The sequence below is a fragment of the Rhinoderma darwinii genome, chromosome 2 (genome assembly GCF_050947455.1).
Source record: "Rhinoderma darwinii isolate aRhiDar2 chromosome 2, aRhiDar2.hap1, whole genome shotgun sequence".
Lineage (NCBI taxonomy): Eukaryota > Metazoa > Chordata > Amphibia > Anura > Rhinodermatidae > Rhinoderma > Rhinoderma darwinii.
This window is the reverse complement of record NC_134688.1, coordinates 125,614,579-125,626,927: the sequence shown is the minus strand read 5'-3', so window position 1 is coordinate 125,626,927 and position 12,349 is coordinate 125,614,579.

The window sequence follows — 12,349 nt, the reverse complement described above, 5'->3', positions numbered from 1 at the left end:
CGTCCAAAGCTTACTTTTGTCAGACTCAACTTGGCAAAGCAGGTACATTGCTTACCTCCAAGGATCCGCACATTGTAGTCAGCGATTTCTATAATCTTCACCTAGGCCTATGTCACTCTTCTGGCTCACCCCTCCAGTAGTTCCAGACCAAGACCCCTCTGGTCATAAGGTTCCTCTGCTAGTGCACAGACTACAGCAGCCATGTTCAGCACCTCATGTGGTTTGCCCACCCTACCCCAAAAGGCGCCAAACCAATTTCTTTATAAGGGCTCACCTCTGCTCCCTTCTCCTATCAGCGTGGTGGCTCAATGCATCAGCGTAAGCCATGTAGGGGTGGGGGCATGTCTCAGACTTGCAGACAACGCTCTCCATATGCAAGTCTTAGGCAGCGGCAGGCATCTTGGATACCAGAGGGGGATCGGAACGTGGGAACGGAGCCATGAATAAACAGGAGAAGGCCACCAGGTATGTTAACTATAACTTTGAAGCTTATGGCTAATTAATTGTTTTTTAAATTTTTCACATATTGCGGTATACTTTTAACACAAGAGCATTACTCCTATAAAGGGGTTGTTCGTTATGGACAATCCCTTTTTATTAGAAGGTCCCTCTGAGAATAACATGATATACATGTCATCTTGTTCTATCTCCTTGCAGGGGAAATAAATCCCTTTGTAGCCGCTCTCCATTCTTGCGTATAGATAAGGGGTCTGAATGAGAAGATTGCCATCTATTAATTCTGAATTTTCTAATAGGACATTTGAAAATGTTTTTCCTAAACCAGACTACTCCAAGTCAATAACAACAAGTCAATTGTGGTTTTAAATGAAGGGAAAATAAACTTTTATACGATTACCTCAAAGTTACAGTCACAGCTGAACCGGCAATGTCTCTGGACCAAGTGGCTACCATTGTTGCATAAAAGGTGTTTCTTATTTTTGCTGTGTTTATGCCACAGATTTTTGCAGAGATTTTTTTTTTGGGGGGGAAAAGAAAAGCTACATAAAATACAGTTAAATCCACAGCTAAAACACCACATGTTAACATACTATTATTGTTCCTTTTGATCCTAGTAAAATTGTATTAGGCAACCTAGTAAATCTACATTTTTGAGATTTCCTTGTTATCCATTGTATTGTCAACTATATTCCCAACCTACCACCCACAGACAAGCATGCAGACAGGCCTAGCATTTCTTTCTTTCTCCAGCTGAGCTTGTATATAATAGTTCTAAACATTCCTTCACTTCCCAGACTCCCTTTCAGTACAACTGTAAATAGCATCTTTAAACATTACTAAGGAAGTCATAACTCCTGCAGCTCACACTTTTATATTTTTCAAACCTTTACCCTATGTGCGTGAATATTTCTGATTAAATAAAACGAAAAGAAGTTTACATCCTAACATCTAATCTACATATATTACCTTTAGCCCACTCCCACCCCGATTTGATCAACGCTTTTATCGTTCTGTTCCTGAGTAATTATTCTCCGTACTTTAGGACCCCAATATTGTAATTCATTGTAGTTAGCCAGCAGGTGGAGCCATCTTCATTGCCTCTGATGATGTTCAATCAGCAGGAGGCAGCTTATGACAAGCTTTGCCCAGTGAGATCACGCTGAGCAAGACTCCATTAAAACACATATGTCCTAAACTGCCTCGTGCTAACTGGACAGTGTCAGTGGCAGTGAAAATGGCTCCACCCAGGAAGATACACTATAGTTCATGCCCCGTTGGCTAACTACAGTCAATTACAGTTAATCAGAGGCAGGTGGCCAAGGATAGTAAAACAAATCCCCAACAATTCTTCAAGTGTGTAAATGCAAAAAAAGCCAAGGTCTGAATACGTAGGGCCCCTAAATAGTGGTAATGGTGAGTTGTTCACAGGGGATCAAGAGAAGGCAGAGTTACTAAATGGGTTCTTTAGCTCTGTATATACAACAGAAGAAAGAGTAGCTGATGTAGCCAGTGCTGTTAGTTAATACATAAATTAATATACTGAATAGGCTGAATGTAGATATGGTCCAAGCTAAATTAATTAAAATAAATGTGCAAAAGGCCCCGGGACCAGATGGGTTACACCCTAGAGTTCTTAAAGAGATTAGTTCAGTTATTTCTGTCCCCCTCTTCGTAATATTTAGATATTCTCTAGTGACTGGTATAGTGCCAATGGACTGGCACAGGGCAAATGTGGTGCCTATTTTCAAAAAGGGCACTAGCTTTACCCCGGGTAATTATAGACCAGTTAGCTTAACATGTGAGATATGTAGCTTAACATGTATATATATTTGTGTATATATATCTATATATATATATCAAAAATAATTGGGTTTATTTATCCAACATCCGCTACAACTTTTCACCTTCTCTATGAAGGCATTTTCATGCAATATATATTTATATATATTTGTTTCAGCAAATATATACGGTATGTTCTTTTTTTTTATTTCACTATTTTATTATGGGAATTTCTAATGGGGAAAAACGGATTTTATTGATTTCTTATTTGAAAACTTTTTTTTAAATAAACTTTATTTTATTTATTAATTGTACGGTCTTCTGTTTGCCTTAGTACTGTATGAGAATACCAGTTCAGAGAGCCACTATATAAGGCCGGATTCACACGAGCGTGATTTGCGTCCGTGCAGGGCACGTTGTTTTCGTACGCCACACACAGGCCAATAGAAGTCAATGGGGCAGTACAGACAGTCCGTGATTTTTGTGCAGCGTTTGTTCGCTGCGTAGAAAACGCGACAAGTTCAATATCTCTGCGTATTTCGCGCATCACGCACCCATTGAAGTCAATAAGTGCTTGAAAATCACGCATGTCATACGGAGGCACCTGCGTGGAACGCGCGTTTTTCACGCAGGACACGTTGTCTCTATGCTAAGGAGTTTGACCTAACTAGTCCAAACCAGCAGAAAAGCAGGAAGTAGCTTAGAGACCAGGTTTTCAAAAAGAGGCCAAACCGTTTACTCCTGCACCACAAGCAGCTTGCAGCCATGCCTCGCCAGATGGATGTTGCTAAGCTAATCGCATTAGTTCAGGAGCGGCCGGAGGTATGGAACACCCATGCGGAGTCATACCATGACCGTACACTCAAGGAGGCTGCATGGGAGCTTATTGCCGAGGCGCTGTTCGAGCAGGAGTGGGCCTACAGCCACACCCGTGACCGCCAACGCATTGGTGAGTGTATATATGTGTGTCGACATATACGTGTATAATAGCATCCATATTGCCTATTGCGTCCTTGTTGAAACAATGCCTGTCATGGGCAACGTTTCGGTTCAGTGGCATCTTTAACCCCTTAATGACCGCCGATACGCCTTTTTACGGCGGTCATTAGTGGGCTTTATTCTAGAGCGCCGCTATTCTACGTCGCTGCTGTAGAATAAAGTAAACAGAGCAGGGAGCCGTGAAATCTCCCTGCTCTCAGCTGCCAGAGGCAGCTGAGGGCTGGGGGCGTCCCTGCTCTGCCGGGTGAGATCGATATTAGTATCGATCTCACCCGTTTAACCCTTCAGATGCGGTATACAATAGCGAGCACCGCATCTGAATGGTTTTGGAGAGAGGGAGGGAGCTCTCATCTCACTGACACCCTGTGTCTGTGTCTTCTATGGCAGCCGGGGGTCTAATAAAGACCCCCAGGTCTGCCTGGAGCGAATGCCTGCTAGATCATGCCGCAGGCATGACCTAGCAGATGCCTGTCCGTTTTAAACGGACAGGCAGTAATACACTGCAATACAAAAGTATTGCAGTGTATTATAATAGCGATCGGAGGATAGTGAAGTCCCCTAGTGGGACTAGTAAAAAAGTAAAAAAGTTTAATAAAGTTAATAAAAAAAAAAAAGTGAAACAAAAAAAATGAAAAACCCACTTTTTCCCCTTACAAAATGCTTTACTATTAAAAAAAACTACAATAAAGCAAAAAAGTTACACATATTTGGTATCGCCGCGTCCGTAGCGACCCCGACTATAAAGCTGTTACATTATTTAACCCGCACTGTGAACGCCGTAAAAAATAAAATAAGAAACAATGGAAAAATTGCTGTTTTCTGTTAATCCTGACTTTAAAAAAATGTGATAAAAAGTGATCAAAAAGTCGCATCTACTCTCAAATGGTACCAATAAAAACTGCAAGTCGTCCCGCAAAAAACAAGACCTTATACAGCTATGCCGATGCAAAAATAAAAAAGTTACAGCTCTTCGAATGTGACAATGGAAAAATGAAAAAAATGGCTTGGACATTAGGGCCCAGAATGCAAGCAGGGGGAAGGGGTTATAGTAGCTGAAAGTAAGGTCTGTTCTTGTGTGGAGGTGTCGTACTGTCGTTTATATGCAGTGTCTGTGTGCGCAGTAACATCTTGTGTGTTGCTTGAATGATGTGTTCTTTATTATTTATACAGTGGACGATGTAAACAGACGGTGGCGAAGTTCCAGGGACCAGTTCTGGAGAGAATATGGTTCCAGCGGCCGCAGCTGAGAAGGTGGCACCAGGAAGCGCCACTATATATATTATGATCAGCTGTTGTTCCTGCGGGAAATAATGGACATGCGACCGTAAGTACTCGTTGTTGGCCCTTTTTGCAAACGTGACCTCCCAAAAATGTCATATAAGGCAAAGATGCTTTGTGTTTGAACAGTAAATTGTGCTCCTCAACTGACGTCTCCCCTATATTCTAGAACTAGTGAAAATCTTGATGCGTCGGAAGAGGAGGCACGGGCCGAGTCTACCCAGGCGTCCGAAGCCGCCGCTCCCCTGGTCACCCTAACCCCGGACCCCACCAGAGAGGATCCTGTCCCAGTCGCCTCAGCGCCAGAAGCGGGCCCACCGGACCAAGTGGCACTTACCTATGCAGCACCCCGCCGCAGACGCCCTGTGAACCCGTCCGCAGGTGCACAGGTGGACGCGCGTGTTCTGGAGTACCTGCGGCGTGCAGCTGATGAGGACAACTGCGACTACTTTTGTCGCAGCATGGCACCTTTAATGCGCCGGGTACCAGAGCATAGGCTGGTGCGCCTTCAATCGAACATTCTGTCGCTCCTCGACAGCGCTACACCCCCGCTTAGTCCAGGGCGGTGCTTCACTGCTATCGAGCAGTGGCGTAGTGTGTTTATGCCCTCCGCGGGGGTCCATTTGCCAGGGCACTCACAACCTGCCCCTGCCATATCGCAGATGCCGCAATATCCTCCGGGGCCAAGATACCTCTCCCCTGGCCCAATGGCTGGCCCTGTCCGTCACTTCCCTCCCTACTCCCTACCTGCCCCAAGTTTTCAGGCTCCCATCCAGCCTCACGGCTACCAGCCACAGTATCAGCACCACTATGCTGCTCAGGAACATCCTCATCAGGCCCGGGGACAGCATAGTGGTGCTGATATGTCTGCATACACATCGCCGCCCCATGCCTATCACAATCTGTAGGGGCGCGTGTATACTAAGGCCAAATGTCCAAAAGCCATGACAGCCTTGTAATCATTCCTGGTTACTAACTGCAATGCATCATGTTGGTGCCAATTTTTGTTGGGGTATGTAATCCCCCATCTGTTTTTTTGTGTTATGGAGTGTATGTGCAAATAACATAAACGCCAAAGTTATATATTTCACTCCCGTGTGGACAATCCTTCTGTTACATAGCTCACCGATTTCTTTAGCCTCTACCGCTATGAGGTGCCATGGCGTAAGAGGTTTGGACGGTATGACATTTCTCCACCACATCGATGAGGTCTTCGTTGATCGGAAGGGGTTTGGAATACCAGGAACTGAGGTGTTATTAGTATAGTTATTGTTTGGCCATATCTAGCTTCACTCACGCAGAAAGGGGCGCTGACATAGGGCAGGAAATCCTTTGTCTACACAAGAGGATGTTATGTCAAGGAATTGGTGGCTTAAAAAAAGGGAATTCCAAACCCCTCCCGAGGTTTAAGCTCGCAAGCCACGTCAGGGGGCCTCAAGTTTTGCGAGTCCCTAACCCTACCCCCCCCCCCCAAACCAAAAAAGGACTAGAGAGATAAACAGACGTTCTACAAAAGAATACTAACTTCACCACACCTCAAATGGCTACGTTCTGCCAGGGTACATCTCCAGGCTGGCTGTCAAAATACTCGCAAATTGCTGCCGCACTCGCAGGCCAGATGTCGGTGGCCGCCCTGGCCGAGCAGGCTGGGCGATGCTGGTGGTGGGTGCAGTTGTTAACATATATTCCCCATCATGAGCGGCATCATGGATGCGGGTAAAGTTGTGCAGCACAACACAGGCTTTGATCACAGATGTCACATTGGCCGGCGACATTTGCATTGCTGTCATCAGGACCCTCCACTTGCTGCACATGATGCCAAAGGCGCATTCCACAACTTTCCGTGCTCTGCCTAGCCGGTTATTGAAAATGCGCCTACGGTTATCCATGCCCCTCCGCGCATATGGACGCATGACTTGTCTGCTGAGGGCAAAACCCTCATCTGCAACCATAACATAAGGAACGGGTGGACCGCTGGTGCCAGGGAGGATGTTAGGCTCGGGAACATCAAGTTGGTTAGACATTAGACGCTGGCCCATTCTGGACGAGCAAAATATGTGGGCATCCGCAAAGCTTCCATAGGACCCGATGTCGACGATGGTAAAGCACAAATTACAGTCCGACAAGGCCAGCAAGACTATGGAAAAAAACTGCTTGTGGTTGTAGTATCGAGACCCAGAGTGGGGGGGGGTTTCTGGACACGGATGTGCTTCCCATCGAGTGCACCAATACAGTGGGGAAATTGGGTGTCGGTTTCAAACTGCTGGGCTATTCGAAGCCAGTGTTGGGCCGTTGGCTGAGGCATCACGCTGCTCTTCAATCTCAGCCACAGGACCACACAGGTTGATGGGACAATGCCGGAAATGGTGGACACTCCAAGAAGGAATTCAAAATGAAGGGAATGGTAGCTATTGCCTGTCGCCAAAAATCTACAGGAAATCAGGAACACAAACCACAAAGCCAACATGTTAGGTAGGACATGAAGCACATAAAACAATGTGTAACCTGGATTAAGAAACAGCACATACCGTAAGGTGACAAGGAGACGCTCCTCTGGGGAAATACAGTGCCGCATGTTGGTGTCCTGATAGGTTATTCCTGGCCGAACCAGCTCCAGCGGCATATCAAAGGCAGGCACAGACAGGTGGCAAAAGGAGCGAAATTTATCTGGGTGACGACAGAGGTCAGCATACAGGGTATGAAAATGCCCTTTTGAGGTGCGTTGGGCCACTATTGGGTGAACCCACATCCTACATGATCTCCGCCGGTGTGCCAGTAGCATGCTACGGCGTTGGCCAAACCTCCGGGAAACCATCCATGCTAAGAGGACACGGGCCAGAGAGCTAGGTGGCATCAATGCAGTGGGGCATACAAAGTAACCGCAAATACTCGTTCGAACACTCTGTTGCACCAAAAGCTCACAAATTCAGCACCACAGGTGCACACATCAAGCAGGGGTGTTGCATTCTTGGCCTTTTTGTAGGCTGGCGAAAACAGAACACCTGCTTGTTTTTTTTACACGCGCAGGAAAAACGCATGTCTTACGCGCGTAATACACGCACACACGGCCCAAATACGCATGCCACACGCAGCTGACACGCGCACAACGCAGCGTTTTTTTGCGCGCTCAAAAACGCAACGTTCGTCTGAATCAGCCCTAATGGAGAGTCCACTTTGGTAGACCCGCACCATCTATTCATTACATGTCGACAATTTATTTGCATGGCCAGCATGTAACAATACATTTCCCTTGCAGTGGTTGCTGCAGGGGAAATGTACGGCCAGATGTGGTGATAACAGCTGATTGCAAGGGGATAGAGAAACCGGAACAGTGGTGATCAGCTAATCGTGGGGCCAGCTTCAATTTAAAAGAGGTTGTCTTAGTGAGACAACCCCTTTAAATCCCGCTGTTACAACATCATTTTGTTTCAGAAAAACAAACATTTTGTAGATCTTGAAAATAGAGCACATCTACCATTATCTATCATACACAATTAAAAAAAGCCCATTAATTAATTTTGATGGAACTTGATTGTTACATTGTGTGCGGTAATGAAATGTTTATAAAATGGTTTATTAACAAAACAATGTAGGATCATTCAAATGATGGGAATTAATCACAAACGTGAACCATGTGTACTGAAGAATTATAATAAAATAAAAGGTCTGTATGGAACCTAATGATAGTTTATTGTAACCAACATTTAAATTCAGTAGTTATATAGTAAATATATTTGCTTTCATGTTTTATTGTTTCTTTTTGTAAGCTGAGTATCCCTTTCTTTTGTTTTTTTGTTGCTGGTTAATTTTTACGTTTTTCAATTTGTAAAAGCTTCAGCACCTTTGTACAGTTTCATGGGAGATGGTAAATTGTGTGATATGGATATTTGCATAAAGATTGTGAAAAATAAGCCTTTACGTTATGAGTGTTTTAGACTGTTACAGTAATGTCCATTTTAGATCAGTTTTGGAACATCTATACTTATTTATACCAAAATTTGGATGTATGAAGTTTGCTATACATACATGTTCTTTTCAAACTGTCTGAATCATTCTGAGGACATCATTATTAGGCCCTATTTACATCACGTTTATATGGACAGTGACTCCATAGTTAAAAGCCCCTATATGGACAGTGATGTCAGGAGCTTCTCCAGTCCCGGAGTCCCTAGCCAGAGCCCTTCCGATACTCTGGCTGGGGACTACGCAGTTGAAAGCCCATGACATCACTGTCCATATATGTAAAGTCCAATGGATTATGCAGAAAAAAATTCACTTCTTCTCTAGGCGCTCCTATATGTACGTGGTATAATTTGTGATACCCCATACATTAGTTAAGGAACAATCCACTATTATGATCAGTTCATAATTGTATATTAGATGGATTATCATAATTTTTCAGTTGATAGTTTGTGTTTCTTATACAGTTACAATTTTTATATGTATTTTCAATTTCTTTACTATGTTACGTATACTAATCACTGGCAGAGGAACGGGTACCTGTCACTCCAACTTTGATCCCTCACACGAAACTTTGACCCGGAAATAATTCCTCTGAGTGAGCATAAAAAGATTGCATTTGTTTGTTTTTATTTAGACGCCTGATGAAGACCCGAGTTCTGGGTCGAAACGCGTAGCACACCAGTATTGTTTTATTGTTTTATTTGTTTTTATCGTTTCATCATATATATGGAATAAATTTGAAATTTTACCAGAACGGGAAGGGAGTGGATCATTCCTTACCTAACGGAAGGGGTACCACGAATTATACCACGTACATATAGGAGCGCCTTGAGGAGGAGTGAATATTTTCTACATAATCCATTGGATATTACCTTTCACCAGAGGATTTTGTGCCTACCTGCCAGCCGTTGCTTACTCCACGGGCCAGCATACTGTATGCTACGAAGTTTATAAGTTGAGTTGTGCCGATGAACTTTGCACAACTCTATAGGTTGAGTAATCAATTTTACCAGCTAGACTCACCCATGCTGATGAGTTGCTATCTATTGAGTTAATTCATACAAACTGGTCATACAATATTACCTTAGAGCAGCGCCTATTTTTTTTTTTCCCCCTACCTCTCCCCTAGCCCCCCCATCTTTCCTCCCCTACTTCTGTTTTTTCAAGACTACATATATGTTAAGTGACGTCAGGGGCTTTTCCAGGGCTGAAATCCCTAGGCGGAGCACTATCTGATTCTTTTCTTGAGGACTACGGCCCTGGGGCTACTCCCAGAAGTATACATTTAGCATATACTTGTGAAATATGCTACAAAATTTACCAGCCCAAAGGCGGCCAAAAGGGACACTCTCCTCCATCAGCCTAAAGGAGCCTATAGACACGTTAAGCATGTACGTCGGGAGCTTTCCCAACATACACGCTAAGCATAGGGCTAAAACGGGATGTGAAATAGGCCTCGCACTGCTACTGAAGGAAGTCTGCTGCTTTAACTATCATACTTTGGGTCTGTGGCCTTCATTTCCATTATTGCATCATTTCACTTACATTAGGCAATACAAATAGAGAAGATGCTAGCAGCACTGAACAAGCTAAAAATAAGCTGTCAAAAATACATGGTGCACGCCTGGAGGGTACCTGGTTCAATTATCTTAGTAATCAATACAAAAGTCCAAAGCCAGGCAGCACTCGGTGAACAAAGTGGTTTGTTTATTCCAAAAGTAGCGACGTTTCAGCTCACTATGGGCTTTATTAGGCAATAGATCTCTCTCCTCTCTCACTACCTTCAAGCAAAACCAATACTCAAATATTACTGGGTATATTCTGATAATGTTATTGGCTAAAGAACTGTCTCCACCCAAGAAAAAGAAAACCAATGTCCTACTTTTCCTAAGGCAAGGCTTAAAAAAAAAAATTTATATTATTGAAATAATATTTCTACTCCATTATTAAGTTATATAATGATGTATACAGTAGTTCATTGACAGGACTGCCATTAATTTGGTGTTTGTTTGTTTGTTGTATTTTTTCAAAAACATTACAATAGAATTAGAGATGAGTGAATTTTCCAAAATAGATTTAGAATCTGAATTAGTTGAAACAGCCATCCGAATTGATTTTGTCCAAAATAACTTCGCCACAAACCACAAGTCCCCCAGTTGCCCTGAAATCTCGTGTCCGACCCTCTGATGTTTTCTAGTAACTGTATCCTAGATGTAATGTTTTTTAACCCCATCAGGACTGAGCCATAACTTTTTTATTTTTGCATCAATAGAGTGGTGTGAGGGCTTATTTTTTGCAGGACGAGTTGTAGTTTTTATTGGTAGCATTTAAAGTCCCATGTAATGTACGTACTGGGAAACTGAAAATAAAATTTTTGGCAGGCTGAAATTGGAAAAAACGGATTCCTCCATTGTTTTTTGGGTTTTCTTTTTACGGCTTTCACTGTGCGGTAAAAAGTCAACGTAACTTTATTCTGTGGCTCAATACAGTAACGGTGATACCAAATTTATATAGGTTGTTTTATATTTTAGTACTTTTAAAAAACAACAACTTTTTGTTAAAAATAATGTTTTCCGTTTTCACCACATTCTGTGAGCCATGACTTTTTTTTTCTCCTTGGATTGAGCAGTGTAAGGGCTTATTTTTTGCAGGACAAGCTGTAGTTTTTATTAGTATCATTCTTTGGTACATACAACTTTTTTGATCACTTTTTATGAAATTTTTTTTGAGAGCTAAGTTGACCAAAAAACTGCGATTTTGGTGTTTTACATTTTTACGGTGTTCATCATGCGCGTTAAAGGTTAACTAAACGTTCAACAAACTTCTGACATATTATAGTGACATGTCAGAGTTTTGATTGGTGGGGGTCTGAGCACTAAGACCCCCACCAATTGCTAAAACAAAGCGGCAGAAGCACTCATGTGAGCGCTGAGCCATTACGTGTCTGCTTGGCTTTTTCCGGAAAGCCGATGTAGTGGTGTACAGGCTCATAGACTTTCTATTGCGTCTGTACACCGCTACATCGATTTCCGGAAAAAGTCAAACAGAAATTAAGTGGCTGGTTTTAGCGATTAGTGGTGGTCTCAGTGCTTGGACCCCCACTAATCAAAACTTCTGACATGTATAACATGTCCGAAGTTTTTGAATGTTTAGTTACCCTTTAAATAATGGTATATTGTAATAGTTCAGACTTTTACGGACACAGCCATACCAATTTTCTTACCTTTTTTTATTTTTACATTACTTTAGAGGAAAAATGGTAAAAGTTTTATTTTTGGAACTTTTAATAAATTTTTTTATCTTTTTTTACTACTAAAAACGTTTTCACTTTTTTTTTTTTTTTACACATCCTATTAGTCCCTAGGGGATTTGAACCAGCAATCGTTAGATAGCTGGTATAATACACTGCAATCCTCGGGACTGCCTTCACTCTGCCTCTGTTAAGCCCAGCCTGTGATGTAATGGCGCATTGTGGTGTGTGAAGGGTTTAAACAGTGGATAAGGAGGATATATGGCACTTTCTAATATACTGGGTAGATTTATTAATAATGGCTTAAAGATAGCCTAAAACTAGCAGTGTGAAGCTAAAAAAGCTGTAAATGTTTCAATGGCATGCATGCTGTTTGATAGATTTGGCACATCTTGATGCATGTTAGACTTCTTTACCTTCTTTTCCTTACCTATTGGCTTGTATACTTTAGACCAGTATATTGTGCCATAAAACTGTTGCATTTTCACGACTCTATGGCCACATTTTAAGTATGCCATCCGATGTGGCGAGCATAGGACAAAACAATGTTTTTTCTAGTGAGCGCTTTAATAAATTTGGCCAACAATATACTCTGGTACCGAGTTTCAAAGACAATAATAC